The sequence below is a fragment of the Tachyglossus aculeatus genome, chromosome 5 (genome assembly GCF_015852505.1).
Source record: "Tachyglossus aculeatus isolate mTacAcu1 chromosome 5, mTacAcu1.pri, whole genome shotgun sequence".
Taxonomy (NCBI): Eukaryota; Metazoa; Chordata; class Mammalia; order Monotremata; family Tachyglossidae; genus Tachyglossus; species Tachyglossus aculeatus.
The window spans coordinates 51,680,128-51,697,134 of NC_052070.1; positions in this window are offsets into that span (position 1 = coordinate 51,680,128).

Genomic DNA, 17,007 nt, shown 5'->3' on the forward strand with positions numbered 1-17,007 from the left:
CTCTGCACTCAGTAAATGCTCAATTAATACGATTGAATTGAATTAATCTGCACCCTGTCTGGCCTGGGCATTTCCTGTACTTCGATGAAGGGTAATTCGAAGACCATTTAATGGTGGGGGAGAAGAAGATAGCCATGAAGGAGTAGGGCTGGAGTGGGTTAGAGTGGGATCAGCAGAGCTGGGGTGCAACAGTGGGTGGAGAAGGGCTGGAATGGGTTGCCATTCAGTAGCATTTAATCAGAAACCTTTCTGATGTTCATCGAGTGTCTACTTAGTGCAGAGCAATGTATTATAAGCACTTGGAGAGTACAATAGAGACAATCCCTGTCCTGAGATAGGTGGCAATGCTGTGGGAGGGGTTGACCTGGGGTTATTTTATCATCCCAGAAACTTCCCTCTTGCCTATGTGGGTTCCCTAGTGATGCTGTCTTTCCTTCAGGATGGTAATAAGGTTGACTATTAAGTCCACCATGAGGTGATTCACTTTGAATTGCAACCCCAGTTAAATCCAGCCACTCACTAGATTTGCTCTTAAGTGGTCCACACTGGAAGACACAAAGGGAGATTCCCTGGCAGAGAGGGAGCTGGGGGTGGGGGCAACTTTAAGTACATATGCAACCCAGAATCAACTCTTTTCCAAGCCTCCTCCCCTGCCATCCCTGCAAGAGCCAGTGAGGGCAATGAACCAGGGTGGAGAGGAGTGAGTCCAGTCAATTCATCAGTGGTATTTCCTGAGCACTTATTCTACACCAATCACTATACTAAGCTCTTGGGAGAGTGCAATAGAGTAAATAGATATGCTCCTTGCCCTCAAGGAGTTTGCAAGTTAGTAGGGAGACAGACATTAAAATAAATAACAGGAAAAGGAATAATCCCCCTCTTGGGGTCACACCTGTAGAGTTTCCAGGATTCTATCAGTCTCGACTATGGGAGGGAGAGTCAAACAGAGGCCTACCCATTCCATTCCTAGCTTGGGCAGTGGCTAGTGAGTGAAAAGGAATCTGCTGCAAGTCAGAACTCACCTGTGCTGGGCAGCAGTGGCATGGAACAGAGTTGAGGGCAGAGACTAAGGTTTACTTTGTGGAAGGAGGCAATAGCAAACCACTTCTATATTTTTCCAGGAAAACTCTATGGACATACTAGCAGAAAGATTGCAGATGGAGGTGGGGCGAGATGCATCCATGGCATCACTATGGGTTGGAGACGATTCGACGGCATAAGATAAGGGAATACTAACAATGCTATTTTTTTAAACACTTACTATGTGCCAAGCGCTGTACTAATCGCTTTGGTAGATACATGATAATCTTCTTGACTGAGAGCTCCTTGTGGGCAGAGTCTACCAACTCTGTTATACTGTTCTCTCCCAAGATCTATATACAGTGCTCTGCACACAGTAAGCGATCAGTACACATGACTGATGATAATCAGGTTGGACACAGTCCCAATTCCAAATGGGGCTCACAGTCTAAGGAGGAAAGAGTAAAGGTATTTAATTCCTTATTTTACAGATGAGAAAACTGAGGCACAGAGAAATTAAATGACTTGGCCAAGGTCACACAATAGGCAAATGGTAGAGACAGGATTAGAATCGAGGTCCTCTGGCACCCATGCTTGTACTCTTTCCACTAAATCATGCTGCTCCAACAGGGAAATAACTGAGTATATATCTATAATTTTATTGATCTATTTTTGATGCTACTGATGCCTGTCTACTTGTTTTGTGTTGTTGTTTGCCTCCCCCTTCTAGACTGTGAACCCGTTGTTGGTTAGGGATTGTCTCTGTTGCCGAATTGTACTTTCCAAGTGCTTAGTACAGTGCTCTGCACACAGTAAGTGCTCAATAAATAAGATTGAATGAATGAATGAACTGAGTATAAAAATATATACATAAGTGTAGGGTGAGGAGGGTGGGGGGCATTCTCCAACTCCATTTTACTCCAGGTCCTGTCTTTCTATACCAGCTACATCTAACAGGGCCATTTCTTTCCTGGCCTGCTGGGGCCTGGCTTCCACAGGCCCTGGGAAACGCCAGCTCAGAGCAGCCTTGTCTAGACTTGGTTTGACTCAGGAAGTGGGAGAGGGGCACAGTGCTCCCAGCTGTTGGGGGTGCAACTATTGAACCTGGGGTCAGGGAGAACGGAAGAAAAAGTCCAGCCTGTCAATCCAAGGAAGGCCTGTTACAGGTCTCTGCTGGGAATCAGTAATTAGCCTGGGCCTCTACTGCCAGCCCAGTTCCGGATGAGTGCACAGACCAACCTTTATCTGTGAGGCGAGGAAGCCGCCTCGTGGTCGAAAGAAGAAAATACACGAGGAGTTTGTGCCTGGGGCGATTTTAGCTAGGGTCAGCTCGATTTCTTAATAATGATAATAATAATAATAATAATAGTATTTGTTAAGCACTTACTATGTGCAAAGCACTGTTCTAAGCGCTGGGGGAATACAAGGTGATCAGGTTGTCCCACGTGGGGCTCACAATCTTAATCCTCATTTTACAGATGAGGTAACTAAGGCACAGAGAAGTTAAGTGACTTGCCCAAAGTCACACAGCTGATAAGTGGCAGAGCCGGGTTTAGAATAAAAATGATGGTATTTGTTAAGCACTTATTTACTACCAAACACTGTACTATGCTCTGGGGTGAAAAGTATTTGCAGATCAGCTACAGTCTCTGCCTCACATGCGGCTCACCATCTAAGTAGGAGAGGAACAGGTATTCAATCTCCATTTTACAAAGGAGGAAACTGAGGCCCAGAGAAGTTAAGGGTGACATGACCAAGATCACACAGGAGGTAGTTGTCAGTGACGGATTAAGATTCAGGTCCTCTGACTCCTAGGCCTGTGTTATTTTCAGTAGGCTACGCTGTTCTCTTCAGCAACCAGCTTCCTACCCTTCTCCCACTTGTTTTCTTCTCTTCCTTCACCCACCCCTATTCCGGCTGCATTAATTCTTCACTCAGGAATCTTGTCATCAATACCCAGAACCCTGTGGAAGGCTCTGCCCCCTTTCACCCCTCTCTCCCTCATGGTCGCTTTTCTTTCTAGCAGGAGCTGGACTCAAGGAAAAAAAAACTGTTGGAAATATGACTAAAGGAACGTCTTCCTAGAGAAAGAGAGAGAGAGAGAGGCCCCATAGAACTAATTACTGGCAATTTATATACCTGGGGTACAGAAATTCACCTCTGGGTTTAAGACACAAAATCAGATCTCTCTCCCCACTAGTTATTCCTTTTTTTCCCACCTACCCCAGTTCACATGCTTTGCTCCTCTCAAACAAACCTACTCTTACTACCCACCTCTTGCTCGCACTCTCCCTCCTTCCTTCCCTCCAGGTATCCTGAAACTCCCTTCCATTTCACATCCAACAGAGCGCAGTCCTTCTCATGTTCAAAGTTCTTCCCAAACTAACTCACTCATTCATTTATTCATTCATTAGCATTTACTGAGTGCTCACTGTAGAGCACCTTAGTAAGTGCTTGGACGAGTACAGTACAACAATAAACAGAAACATTCCCTACCCACAGGGAGCTTTCAGCCTAGAGCAGGGAGACAGACATCAATACAAACAAATAAATTACAGATATATACGTAAGTGCTGTGGGACTGGTATGGGGGGAAGAGCAGAGGCAGCAAGTCTGGGCGATGCAGAAAGGAGTGGGAGATGAGGAAATGGTGGGGGGCTTAGGCTGGGAAGGCTTCTAAATTCCATCTCCTCCAGGAGGCCTTTCCTGATTAATCTCTCCTCTCCCCATCGTAAATCCCTCCACCCCAACTCCCACTTCTGTACTTCTTAAACACAGAAAGTGCACTGTACTAAGCTCTTGCAAGAGCTTACTTCCAATCTCCTTAGAACTTTGATATATTGCTTGATATTCTATTACAGAATAGAGAATATTACAGAAAAGAGAAGCAACGTGGCTCAGTGGAAAGAGCCTGGGCTTGGGAGTCAGAGGTCATGAGTTTTAATCCTGGCTCTGCCACTTGTCAGCTGCGTGATTTTGAGCAAGTCACTTCACTTCTCTGGGCATCAGCTACCTCATCTGTAAAATGGGGATTAAGACTGTGAGCCCCATGTGGGACAACCTAATTACCCTGTATCCCCCCCAGTGCTTAGAACAGGGCTTGGCACATAGTAAGCACTTAACAAATGCCATTATTACTATTACTCCCTATTACCTGTAATGTGTTGTAGTGTTTGTTTCTCCTGCTTAATTGTAAATTCCTTGAGAGCAGGGAACATATCTACTAATTCTATTCCACTCTCCCAAGTTCTTAGTAGAGTACTCTGCCCATAGGAGGTGATTAATAAAAACTATTTATTGATTGGTTGATTATGGACTCACAAGTCAGTGTCAAACTCAAAACTAAAACCCAGCTCTGACTCTGAGCAGAAGACCTCCTTCCCCATCAGAAACCTTTCAATCAATCAATGAATGGCATTTATTGAGTGCTTACTATGTGCAGAACACTGTACTAAGCTCTTGGGAAAATACAATATGACAGAATTAGTGGAAATGTTCCCTTTCACCTAGCTCATACACCTTGCTTTATTGTCCTAGCTGCTAGGCCTGGGTTCAGATGCTAAACAAGTGAGGCAGGCTATGAGTCCCTCTGGAGAAATGCTCTGTGTTCATCGTTTTGAATGGACATCCATATAATGTCATTACGTTACGGGAGGGAATGGCAAATTTTTCCTACTTCGAGGCAGTCAGATGTCTAAAGCCAGCCCTGCCACCTGCCTCAGCTTCCTTCATTCACCTTCACCATCAGAGAGTGTAAGAGTTGCACTCTGGGAAAGAGGAGTGGAGTTGGTAGGTATCACCCTGCTCATTCTGAAGTTACCCACAGCTAGTGCAAAGTTAAGTTGTTCGCTGGTGCCTGAGGGGCATAGTTGGAGAACCCAGCAGTTTTGGGGCTTTATCGAGAAGCAACATAAGAAAGAGCGAGGGCCTGGGAGACAGAGGACCTGGATTCTAATCTTGACTCTGGCACTTACCTACCATACAACTTTGGGCAAATCACTTCACTTCTCTGTCTCAGTTTCCTTGTCCTTTTTAGACTGTGAACCTCATCAATCCATCAATCAATCAATCAATGCTATTTATTGAGTGTTTACTCTGTGCAGAGCACTGTCTAAGCACTTGGGAGAGTACAATACAACAGAATTAGCAGACACATTCCTTGCCCATAATAAACTTACAGTCTGGGACAAGGACCATGTCTGACTTGACTAACTAATGTTAGTGTTATTATTATTGTTATTGTCATTATTTATCAGCATGATGAGGCTGGTTGACTTTTGACTCTCCCAAGGCCAAAACCCTGATTCTCATCTCCCCTTTCACTTTTTCTCAACTTGATTCAGCTGAAAAACTGCAACTCCAGTTCTAAGAACGAGACCTCACATGTCCACGTCAGGACTGGAGCATGTTGTATATTTTTTTATATAAGTGAATGGAGTCTTTGTGATGTGAGTTAAAGGTTTAAGCCAGGAAAACTTTTTCCATTATTAACAAGCTGGGGATATTCAGATTTCTCAAACTCACTGGGGACTTAGATTCACAGTTGTGAAGGGATTTCTGGGGAACAGCTCATTTAGGAGTATAAAGCCAAGTGGAAAAAAAAGAATAATAATATTAATAATGGTATTTGGTAAGCATTTATTTTGTGCCAAGCACTGTACTGAGTGCTGGAGTATATACAAAATAATCATAGACCCAGTTCCTGTCCCACATAGGGCTCACAGTCTGAGAGAGAAAAAAAAGGTATTTCATCCCCATTTTACAGATGAGGAAGCTGAGGCACAGAGAAATGAAACCACTTGTTCAAAGTCGCATAGAGGGCAAATGGAGAATCCAGGATAAGAACCAGATCCTCTAACTCCCAGGCCTATGCTCTTTCCACTAGGCCATAATGCTTGTTTGTTGTTTTCATGGTATTTGTTAAGTGCTTATTACATACCAGGCACTTTACTAAGTGCTGGGGTAGATACAAACTAGTCAGAATGGACACAGTCCATGTCCCATGTGTGGCTCACAGTCATAATCCCCATTTTACAGATGAGGTAACTGAGGCACAGAGAAGTTATGTGACTTGCCCAAGCTTATACAGAAGAAAAGTGGCAGAGCTGGGATTAGAACCCAGATCCTTCTGATTCTCAGGCCTATGCTCTTTCCACTTGGCCACACTGCTTCCAACTGCTCAACAGTTCAAATGCTGGGAGAAAATTGGATCGTTCAGAGTGACAACGGGCAGCCATGGAGTTGGTATAGAATCCTGGGATGGTAAGGAGGGGAAGGAGTGAGCATGATCTAGTGGATAAAGCAGGGGCCTGGGAGTCAAAAGGTCATGGGTTCTAATCCTGGCTCTGCTACTTGTCTGCTATGTAACCCTGGGCAAGTCACTTCACTTCTTTGTGCCTAGTTACCAACTCATTGGTAAAATGAGGATTAAGACTGTTAGCCTGTTGTGGGACAGGAACTGTGTCCAAAGCAACTTGCTTGTATTCCCCCCACCCCCAACCCTGAGCGATTACTACAGTTTCTGGAACATAGAAAGTGCATAAGTACCACAGTTATTATTATTATTATTACTTCTTCCCAGGATTTGTCAAGATCAGGAGAGCACCAAGCAGCAGACTTGCCCAGAGGCCAGACCTCCATCTTGACCCCATCAAGGTGAGATTTAGAGATCCAGAGGGTGTCCAGTGAAGAGGCAACCCATCTGTGATTAGCAATTCCGAGTTCCTCCCTGAATGTGGAAGCAATGCAGAGAAAATGAACAGGACATTGATGGACGAGGGGCAATTAGGAGCAATAAATCTCCTGTCTTTGCTCTCGACACAGAGCCTGTAACTGCCCCCGCCCGAAGGAGGAAAAATGGTTCAAAACCAATTGTCATGAATGAATCATGACCAAGGCCTCCTGCCTCATGGTGGTGAGGATCCCCGGTAACACGTATAAAATGCCTTGAGGTCCTCAGAGAGACCGAGAGGTCAAAGTTGGGCTCCAGATGTACAGAAATCAAAGGGGAGAAGCCGCCTTGGGCAGGGGTGGAATTTTAAGGGGGTGGAGAGAAGAGAATCTTTACAATCCCATCCAAAATTTCCAAGTGCATTCTCAAACCCCACTCTCACTTCTGCTTGAACCTGGAACTTTGGTCCTCAGTGAAGGAGGGTGCCTACAAGGGAACTGGGTTTTTTTTTTTTTAATGGTATTTGTTAAGTGCTTATTATGTGTCAGGCACTGTTCTAAGCACTGGGGTAGATACAGGTTTATCAGGTTGTACATAGTCCCTGTCCCCTATGGAGCTCACAGTCTAAGTAGGAGGGAGTAGGATTTAAGCCCCATTTTATTGAGGAAACAGAAACACAGAGAATTTAAGTAACTTGCCCAAGGTCATACAGCAAGCAATTGGCAGAGCTGGGATTAGAACCCAGATCCTCTGTCTCCCAGGCCCATGTTCTTTCCACTGGGCCACACTGCTTCTTGTGGGTTGGGGGGAGGGAGGCTGCACCATGGTTAAGTCAACCTCTTGTCTAGGGTGTTCATTGAGGGTGTGGGGGAAATAGCTTTACCACTCTCTCCACCCAGAGGTTCAGTCACTAACTGCTTGGTGTCTCACGTGCTGAGATCAATCACACGCTGGCTTGGGAGTGGCAGGATTCTTGTGGCTGTTCATTTTGGGAGAAGAATGGGGAAGCAGAGAGAATCTTCCTCACTCCGAGCAGGTGCCTACTGCTGCATTTCTGGGTCCTGCCCCGAATGACCTGGCTTCACCTCGTCTCTTTCCCAGGAACAAACCACCTCACAGCACATCACCCCCTGAGCTTTCCCTGTCCCTCTTTTTGGCTCAGCCCTAGAGAGGGCAGTGGGCAATGCCTGACACCCAACCTCATGGCTTTGTAGGGAGAGGGGAGGGCTGAGGCTGATTTGGAAGTCAACATCAGGCAAGAATTGACTGCAGAACTGGGACAAAATCCTCTTTGGTGAGAGCTAGAGACAAAGACTGAATACATTTAATATCCTGATCATAGCAATAAACTAACAGCATGTAAAAATAGTCACACACCAGACCACTTCCCCTGCTACTTGGCAGCATTTGTTGTGGGTCTGTGTGTGTGCACGCATGCGCAGGTGTGTGTGTGTCTGTTTACTGCTTCTATTTTCAGAAACTGGGCTGTGGTGGCCACCCCACCAATTTCAGCTCAGCTCTCTGGCACTGGAGGAGAGAGAAATTACAGAGGAGGGCTTGCATTTTGCTGCAAGAAAAGAAAATGCCTCTCATTCCCCATAGATAACTCCCCTTCAGTCTTGCAGTGTAAAATGGGAATGGCAAAGAGGAAGGGGAGGCTCTCAGAGACTTCTTCCTCCTCCTCCTCCTCCTCACCCCCTGATCCCCATAAAAGGGCATGGTCTCAACCCCGGAGCTGTATTAAACAAAGTAAGTAGACATAGTCCCTCTGGGTGATGACAATCAAAGGCAGACAACCGTGACTCAGGACACAGACCCATAGACCACTTACTGTTCAGTGGCCTTGAGTGATGCGATCAAATACTCAGAGAAGAATCTCCAAGAAGCACCTTCCGGGAGAGGGCAAAGTGCGTTGGGCATGTCAGTTTGTGTGGGGCTGGCCATGACTAGTTGTGGGCACATAAACACCTCCTCTTTCTCAAGAGATGGGCATTGGGATTTGGTGAAATTTAGTGCATCCGTCCCTTGCCTGGCCTGAAAATGGGGAATGCCATCTTTACTGTGGCTTTTATTAAGCACTTATTGAATGCTAAGTGATGGACAAGATGTGAAGTTATCAGATTGGGTACGATCCCTGTTCCCACATAGGATTCTCTATCTTAACCTCATTTTACAGATGAGGAAACTGAGGCCTAGAGAGATTAAGTCACTTGCAAAGTCATGCAGCCTACTGTGATGATGATGATGGTATTTATTAAGTCCTTACTATGTGCCAAGCACTGTTCTAAGCTCTGGGATAGATACCAGGCTATCAGGTTGTCCCGCATGGGGCTCACAGTCTTAGTCCCCATTCTACAGATGAGGAAAGTGAGGCACAAGGAAGTTAAGTGAGTTGCCCAAAGTCACACAGCTGACAAGTGGCGGAGCCAAAATTAGAACCCACGACCTTTGACTCCCAAGCCCGTGCTCTTTCCACTAGACCACACAGCCTCCCACATCTGCCTCTTTGTCTGCAGGTGGCAGGTGGCCCTAACAGACAGGTCTGTAGCTTCAACAGGAGTGCCTAGACTGAAGCAGTACTGTGGACTAAACCACTGCTCGGGAGGTGGGTGTCTCTTGGAGGCTCCAATCAACAGTCAACTTAGGCCCAGCCTAGACCCAGACTTGCTCTAGAACTCTGATGACCTGTTAGCACCATCAACTAATGTGGAATTTTGTCCCCCTTCCCATACTATTGTAACTCCACAGATTAAGATATCTACAGATCCACAGGCAGAGAATGGCAGGGAGGAGGTAACCTTTTCATTTTCTAAGGAGGCAACTGCAGCCACCACTTCTGCTGCATTGGCCACTGCCATCCTCACTGAAGTGATTCATCTGTGGGCCATTATTTGTGGGCATTTCTGGGATGGCTAGAAACACTCTATTCTGGGCACCCCAGAAACTTCCATGAAAAGCCTCAGGATGAGTTGGTTCAGCTGAGGTGGAGGCAGAGGAAGTGGTGGCACAGTGGTAGCAGTTTCGGTTCCTGTCAGAAAGGAAAGGGAGGAGGATTGTTGGGTAGCTTCCTCTTCCTCCTCCTTCTCCTCCTTCCTGATACTATGCCACCACCACGATAGCTATGAAGCTTCCTCCTGCCACCCTGGCCAGAAACAGAACCCTCACAGACCTTGCCCTAAGCATTTCGGGTGGTGGGATGGACCCCCGAAAACCATGCCCATTCCTCCTAATGCAGGATGCTAGGTCACCTAGGCTCTGAGGGTAACTGCACTTGTCTGCTGTATGACCTTAGGCAAATCACTTCACTTCTCTGGGCCTCAGTTACCTCAGCTGTAAAATGGGGATTGAGACTATGAACCCCACAAGGAACAGGGACTGTGCCCAAACTGATCTGCTTTTATCCACCCCAGCGCTTAGTACAGTGCCTGGCACGTAGTGAGCACTTAATAAATACCACTATTATTATTATGTTCAGAAGTGACTTGTCACCTCCCCTCCTCCCTGCACCCTGTTTGTCCTCTGATTTCTTCCAGACCAGTTCAGCACTCAATTTCCAGCTCAGTTAAAGCTCTAGCTCATAAGTGGTCCCTTTCACTCAGCCAGAAAAAGCAGGCAGTGTTTTAGGGGAAGGGAAAGGGGGCTGAGCTTGTGAAAAACCAGTGACACTGGAAAAAACTCCTCAGAAAAGCTTGGGGCCGGCTGCGTGTCTGGGGCCATTTGTGCCGTAGGCGGCCAGCAGAGCGAGAAATATACGAGATCACAAACATAGTGCTGCCAGCACGTCCAAGGGAATTATGACAGTGAATGGAAAATCGGCTCTTGCAGGATGGAAATTCTCTTCCCGGGGAGATCGGCTGAATTCAGGGTGCCCTAGGCCAGCAATCTGTGAAAGCCACAGATTTTTAAGAACCTCATTAAAAATGCACCCCACTCCTAATGTACATCGGTTTGGCAGTTGGGATCATTTTGCTCTTTGCTGAAGCAAGGCTGTCAGGAGTGGATAAATCAAATCCCAGCTGAAGTGACCCCTTTTCCAGTTTCTTCACTGATTACCTCCTGCCACTAAATATTTTCCATTTAAAAAAACTTCCCGGTGGTGCTCTAGTCATGCTCGGCTCTCCCTGTGTGCTTGGGTGATGCTATTCATCAGCGGGAAGACGCTGTGTTTTAGCAGTCACCAAAATCCCCGGCTTCAGTAGAAATTGGATCGACACTCAGACATGGGCCAGCAGGCCAGCTGGGTTTTGGTGGACACAGGTGTGCTCTCCAGGTATGTCCTGGGTATCCAGTGTCTGCTTCAAGCAGAAGGGGAAGCCAATTACAGGGGAGCATAGCAGGAAGGCCACAAGGTCTACGGAGGGGGAAATTACTGGAATTTTGGGGAGGATTGACCCTCAGTTGGTCATCTCATCCATGCCCCTGCCTGTGGGAAAGGCTGCCTGTTAACTCTCCATCTCAGATAGAGAGGTCTGTTGCCTCCATGAAAATTAGCATGGAGCCCCCATGCTGATATAGTCCAGGCATTGCTTTACTATTTCCCCTATTCCCAATCCATTTTAATGTCTATCTCCCCTTTAGACTGTAACCACCAAATCTTTTGTAAAGTGCTTAGTACAGTGGTCTACTCACAGTAAGCACTTAATAAATACCACTGATTGACTGTTAAGTCTTTCCTCTTTCCTTCTCCCAGTTACAGTGGTGATGCATCATTATGAGGTTCTCTACCCTAACCCTACTTGACTATGGGGATGTCCTTCCCACAGAAATCCTGGTGCTGCCTGGACTGAGAGCTATGGATTTCCTGGGGGAAATTTTACACCCAAAATGGGCCCATGCTACCCCAAATCCTATTCATAGACTAGGTGGAGATATGGCAGGGACCTGCCGTATTCATTTCTGTTTGCTGGGAAATGTGTGTTCCTGGATTGAACACATGTCATATCCCCATCTCCCCAGGTCAGATTCTCAGTGCTCCAGCACTTAGAGCAGTGCTTTACACATAATAAGCGCTTAATAAATGCCGTTATTATTATTATTATTATTATTCTCCTCTGACACAGGACACATTCACCCCCAGCCACCAGAAGCAACTTTGTCCACATTGCTTTACCCAGTCTACTATTAAGCAATTATTCACCTATACAGCTTTCCATTCTTCCTCTCCTCCCCTGCAATTTATTCTGTATTTTCCTTCCTTGAGGGTGGGAATTATTTTCCTTTGCTCTATTCCCTCTATACTTCCTCTCTTGAGGATTTCAGTCATTCACATGGCTTCAGCTACAATCCCTAAGCAATTGATCAATCATTTATATTTACTGAGCACTTACTGTATGCAGAGTACTGTACTTAACACTTGGGATTTTCCTGCCCCAAACTAGACTACAATCTAGAGGGGGAGACAGATGAATAAAGGCAGGAAATCAGGGTGATGCAGGGAATGGGAGAAGAGGAAATGAGGGTTAATTAGGGAAGGCCTTTTGGAGGAGTTGTGCCTTCAATAAGGCTTTGAAGGTGTGTGTGTGTGAGGAGAGAGAGAGAGAGAGAGAGAGAGAGAGAGAGAGAGAGAAAGAGAGAGAGAGAGAGAGAGAGATTACTTAATCAATCAATAGAATTGATTGAGTACCTATGGTGTGCAGAGCACTGTACTGAGAACATGGGAGAGTACAGTAAATGGATATGATCTCTGCCTTCAAGAAGTTTGCAATCTAGCAACTACAATTTGCAGCTTTGAAGAACTGTACCATGTAAAAATTTGCTATAGAAGGTTGTAGGTATACCAGTGATTAAGTGGTACTGAACAGGTGGTTGGGGGATATTATCTGGGGAGGTTAGAGATTAATTGGGGAAGGCCTCATGGAGGAGATATTCATTCATTCAATCATATTTATTAGCCACTTACTGTGTGCAGAGCACTGTACTAAGCACTTGAGAAAGTACAATGCAACAATAAACAGTGACAATCCCTGCCCACAATGAGCTCAGAGTCTAGAGGGGGGTAAACAGACACGGATACAAATAAATAAAATTACAGATATATCCATAAGTGCCGATTTCAGAAGGACTTTGAAAATAGAGCCGTGGTCTGTCTGATTTAAAGTAGGAGGGAGTTTCAGGGTTAACTAATCTGAGGAAAGTGACAAGAACGGGGCACAATAATTAAGTTATATTGAGAAGAATGAAGAATGGGAGCTGGGATGTAGCAGGAGAAGAGAGTGGTTAGGTATGAGAAGAAAGTCTTGATTAAATGCCTTAAATCCAGCTGTCAGGAGTTTCAGCTTGAAGCGGAGAGGAATGGGGATTCATTGGAAGTTTTTGAGGAGTGGAGAGATGCGGACAAATTGTTTTCGAGAAAAATGATCCGGGAGGCAGAGTGATGTAGAGACAGGAGAGGGGAAAGTCTGGTTTCAGGGAGATCAGTAAAGAGGCTGATGCATTTGTTAGGCTGGGATATGATAAGTCCCTGGGCCAGCATGGTGGCCATTTGGATAGAGAGGAAGGGGCAGGTCCTGGAAATGTTGTGAAGGAAAAACCAACAGAATTTGCCAACAGACTGAATACAGGGGTTGAAAGACAGAGGAGAGTTAAAGATAACGTGAATGACTTACAAATCTGCCTATCTAGCCCTGATCTATACCTCACTATCCTATCCCCCATACCCTCTTACCCCCAGGACACTTATAGACTTATCTTCCCATCTCTTTCCAAATTTCTCCTCTCCATTGACAACACCACCATCATCCCTGTGACAGAAGCCTATAACCTAGTTCCTCTCTATCATTCTCCTTTTGCATTCAGTCTATTGCTAAAACCTTCCAGCTTTGCCTCAGAAACATCTTCTAATGATAAAAACAGTAATTGTGGTATTTGTTAAGTGCTAACTATGTGGCAAGCACTGTACCAAGCACTGAGGTAGATGCAAGATAATCAGTGTCCCAATATAAGGCTTAGTTTTAGCCTAAGTAGGAGATCAAATACGAATCCCATTTTGCAGGTGAGGGATCTGAGACACAGAGAAGTTAAGTGACTTGTCCAAGCTCACACAGCAGGTATATGGAGGAGCAGGAATAAGAACCCAGGTCCTCAGCTTCCCAAGCCTAGGCTCTTTCCACTAGGCCTGCTGCTGCTTCTGTGTGGGTCTCTCCTCTCAGTCTCTTGGAGCTGGAGAGTTGGTCAGGAGAGTGCATGGATGAGAAGGAAGAAAAAGAAGAAAATGATAAAAAACAAAAGGGGGGATCTTCAGAGTGGCAAGTAGTGCACTTGTCCCAGACAGTTGGCTTGGGTAAATTATTTTCAGACTCCCATATGACCCTCCTAGCTAGTCCATACACCTGGATGGGGCCCATGGGGAAAGTCCTTGTGGAGACCCAAATGAATGGCCCTTTCCAACAGCCGGAACGCACACAATGAAGCCCAGATGTTGCCTATTCCAGGGAGCCATTGTGCTCTCCCCATTCAGCTCCTGTTGGAGAGTATTTGTTTTGGGCTGGGAAATCCAGACACCACAGCCCCAGGGGCAAAATTCCGTCGGCTCAGCACAGACCTGACGAATGCAGACAAGGCGTCTGGCCGGAGACCCGGCGGGGTCCATGGAGTCATGCATGGTGGGCAAGGCAGTGCCGAGTTTCCTCCACAGGGCCGTTTCCTCGACACCCTAAAATTGGTCTGATGACCCCTGAGCAGGAACTCCAGGGTGCAAGTCTTTTCGTTCCACTGTGTGCCAAAATCTCAAAACCCAGGCCAGATGTGGCTAGAGTTTTGCAAGCCCGGACTGTGGTTCATATGAATTTCCTAGTGATTTATGGGCTTTCTTCATGATGAAACTTGATGCTGTGGGGATCCACTTTTCCTTCAAAAGCAGGCCAGGGTTCTTCAACCAAATAATCACCTTCCCTGCTGTCTGGCTGCTACTGCAATGGCTGGCTGGAGAGGCCCTCGGGGACCATGGAACCCCATACTTGTCTTGAGGCACCTGGATAACAGGTTAAACCGAGGGCAAATATGTGATACCCACATGTACCCATTTGGAAGTTGACTTTCTTGGCTGCTCTGAATATAGCTATGGAAACATTTCCTGAGAGCAAACATGTGGTTAAAAAGACCAGGTGTGAACAGCATGATCTGACTGAGTGTATGCTGTGTGCACTCAAATGACTGATGCTGAGTTAGACTGTCTGCTGTATTCTGTTTCTTGGCCATCCACAGTTGTACTGCACTGATGGAAGATTCATTCATCCATTATTCAATCACATTTATTGAGCGCTTACTGTGTGCAGAGCACTGTACTAGCGCTTGGAGAGTACAATACAACAATAAACAGGCACATTCCCTGACCATAACAGGTTGTATAGTAATACCTACCATTTGCTTGGATCGCAATGGACAATGATAACCAGGCACAAGGATACCCAGGCTTTATATCTACAACAGAAAAAAAACCAGTCCAACCTAGAAGACAGGGATACAGAGAGGGTGTGTGTGTGTGTGTGTGTGTGTGTGTGTGTGTGTGTGTGTGTGTGTGTGTGTGTGCGTGTGAGAGAGTGAGTGTGCACTTGCAGGTGCTTGCATGGGGGGGCTCCGAGCAGCTTTTTGGTGATGGCGTAGCCTAGTGGAAAGAGCACTGGGAGTCAGAAAACCTGGGTTCTAATTCTGGCTCTGTCACTTGCCTACTATGTGACCTTGGTCAAGTCACTACATTTCACTATGCCTCAGTTTTCTTATCTGTAAAATGGAGGTTCAGCACCTGTTCTCTCTCCCCCTTGGACTGTGAGCTCTATGTGGGACAGAGACTGTATCCAACCTGATTATCTTGATTAATCTAATTCAGTGTTTAGTAGGCTACTTGGCTTGTCACATCCACCCTAAAATCTCTGTCCATTCTCTCTTCAAAATTAACTGTTGCTATCCTACTGGAACTACTGACATTTACCAAGCTCCTACCAGGTTTGTCCTGCCTCTTTTAACCAATGTTTCAGAGCTCCACCCTATAGCAATCCTAGGGCAAGAGAATAGGATCATTCAGATGAGCAAGTCCAAGCTGAGAGTTCTGCTAAAAGACTGAGGGGAAGCAGACTTCCTACTTTCAAAAAACAGAATAAGAGAGCAGTTACCTTTGGTTCTTAGGGAATCTTCCATGCTCTCTGAAATAAATGCTTTGTTTTGAATGAAATCTCAAAAAAGAAATCCCCCAGGACCTGATAAAGAGGAGCTGACAAGAATAACATACATAGCTAATTCCATTAATGATGATTTTGCTCCAGAAATTTGCAGACAAATCAGAAATATTGCAAGAGAAAATTCCTCTGTGCTCCTCTCTCAAGCTGTCTGGAATGAAGTCTTTTTGAAAGTGCGTATAAAACACCTCAGTAGGCAATGTGTCAGCTTTTTATTTTCCTTAAGGTGGCTGCAAGGATTTAATAGAGTCAGCGAGATCTATAAGAGCCAGGAAAACTATCCTGGATCCATAGACCCAGCATCTGACAGAAATTAGATTAAGCTTAAAATAAATCAGTCTCTAGGCTAATAAGAATTTCAGTAAAAATGGAAAATATTTTCCACTGCCTATGTATATTGTTGGATAAATCCCTGGATTATGTGACCATTTGGTCTGCCAGGGGAACTTACATTGCCATACTGACCAGGCTGTGTTGATTACATTGAGAAGATTCTTCTTGAGTCTGGGATGATTTTGGGGTTCTTATTCCATTCCCCCAGTCTTGCCTGGGCAAACACTCTACCCAAAAGCCCCAAAGTGTTTGAGCCTCTGGGGTATCTATGATATTTAAATATTGGATTCTCCATCTCTCATGATCTTTCCCTTTGGCTTGCTGCCTCCCTCTTGTTCTCAGTGTGTGGTTATTAACCCCAGAGAAGCCACTGGTGATCCCACTGAGAGTTGTCCATTCCACCATTTTTAGAGAATAGGTTTCTACTCTCCATGCTCAGGTGACTTGCACATGATGGTGCCCCAGGTAAGTGCCATTCCTGGTAGGGCTGCTATAAGGCTAGGGTTGTTAAGGAAGGGTGCTGGGCTGGTAGCCATAGGCCGCAGAAGGTCCACAAGGAAGGTAACTATCTTAGCAAGGGGATGCTTCCACAGACAGTTCCCTCCTCCATCCCACCATAAACCAACCAGAGACATCTCTCACCACTTCCACTGGGCTGTGAAAATGGTGTATCCTTTTGATTCAGGATCTCTGCCTTCAAGGAGCTTATATTTAATGGGTGAGATAGGCAGAAATTAATTACAAATAATGGAAGCAGAAGGATAAAGAAGAATACAGAAGGAAGTAGTGCAAATATATCGGGATTAAATAGCT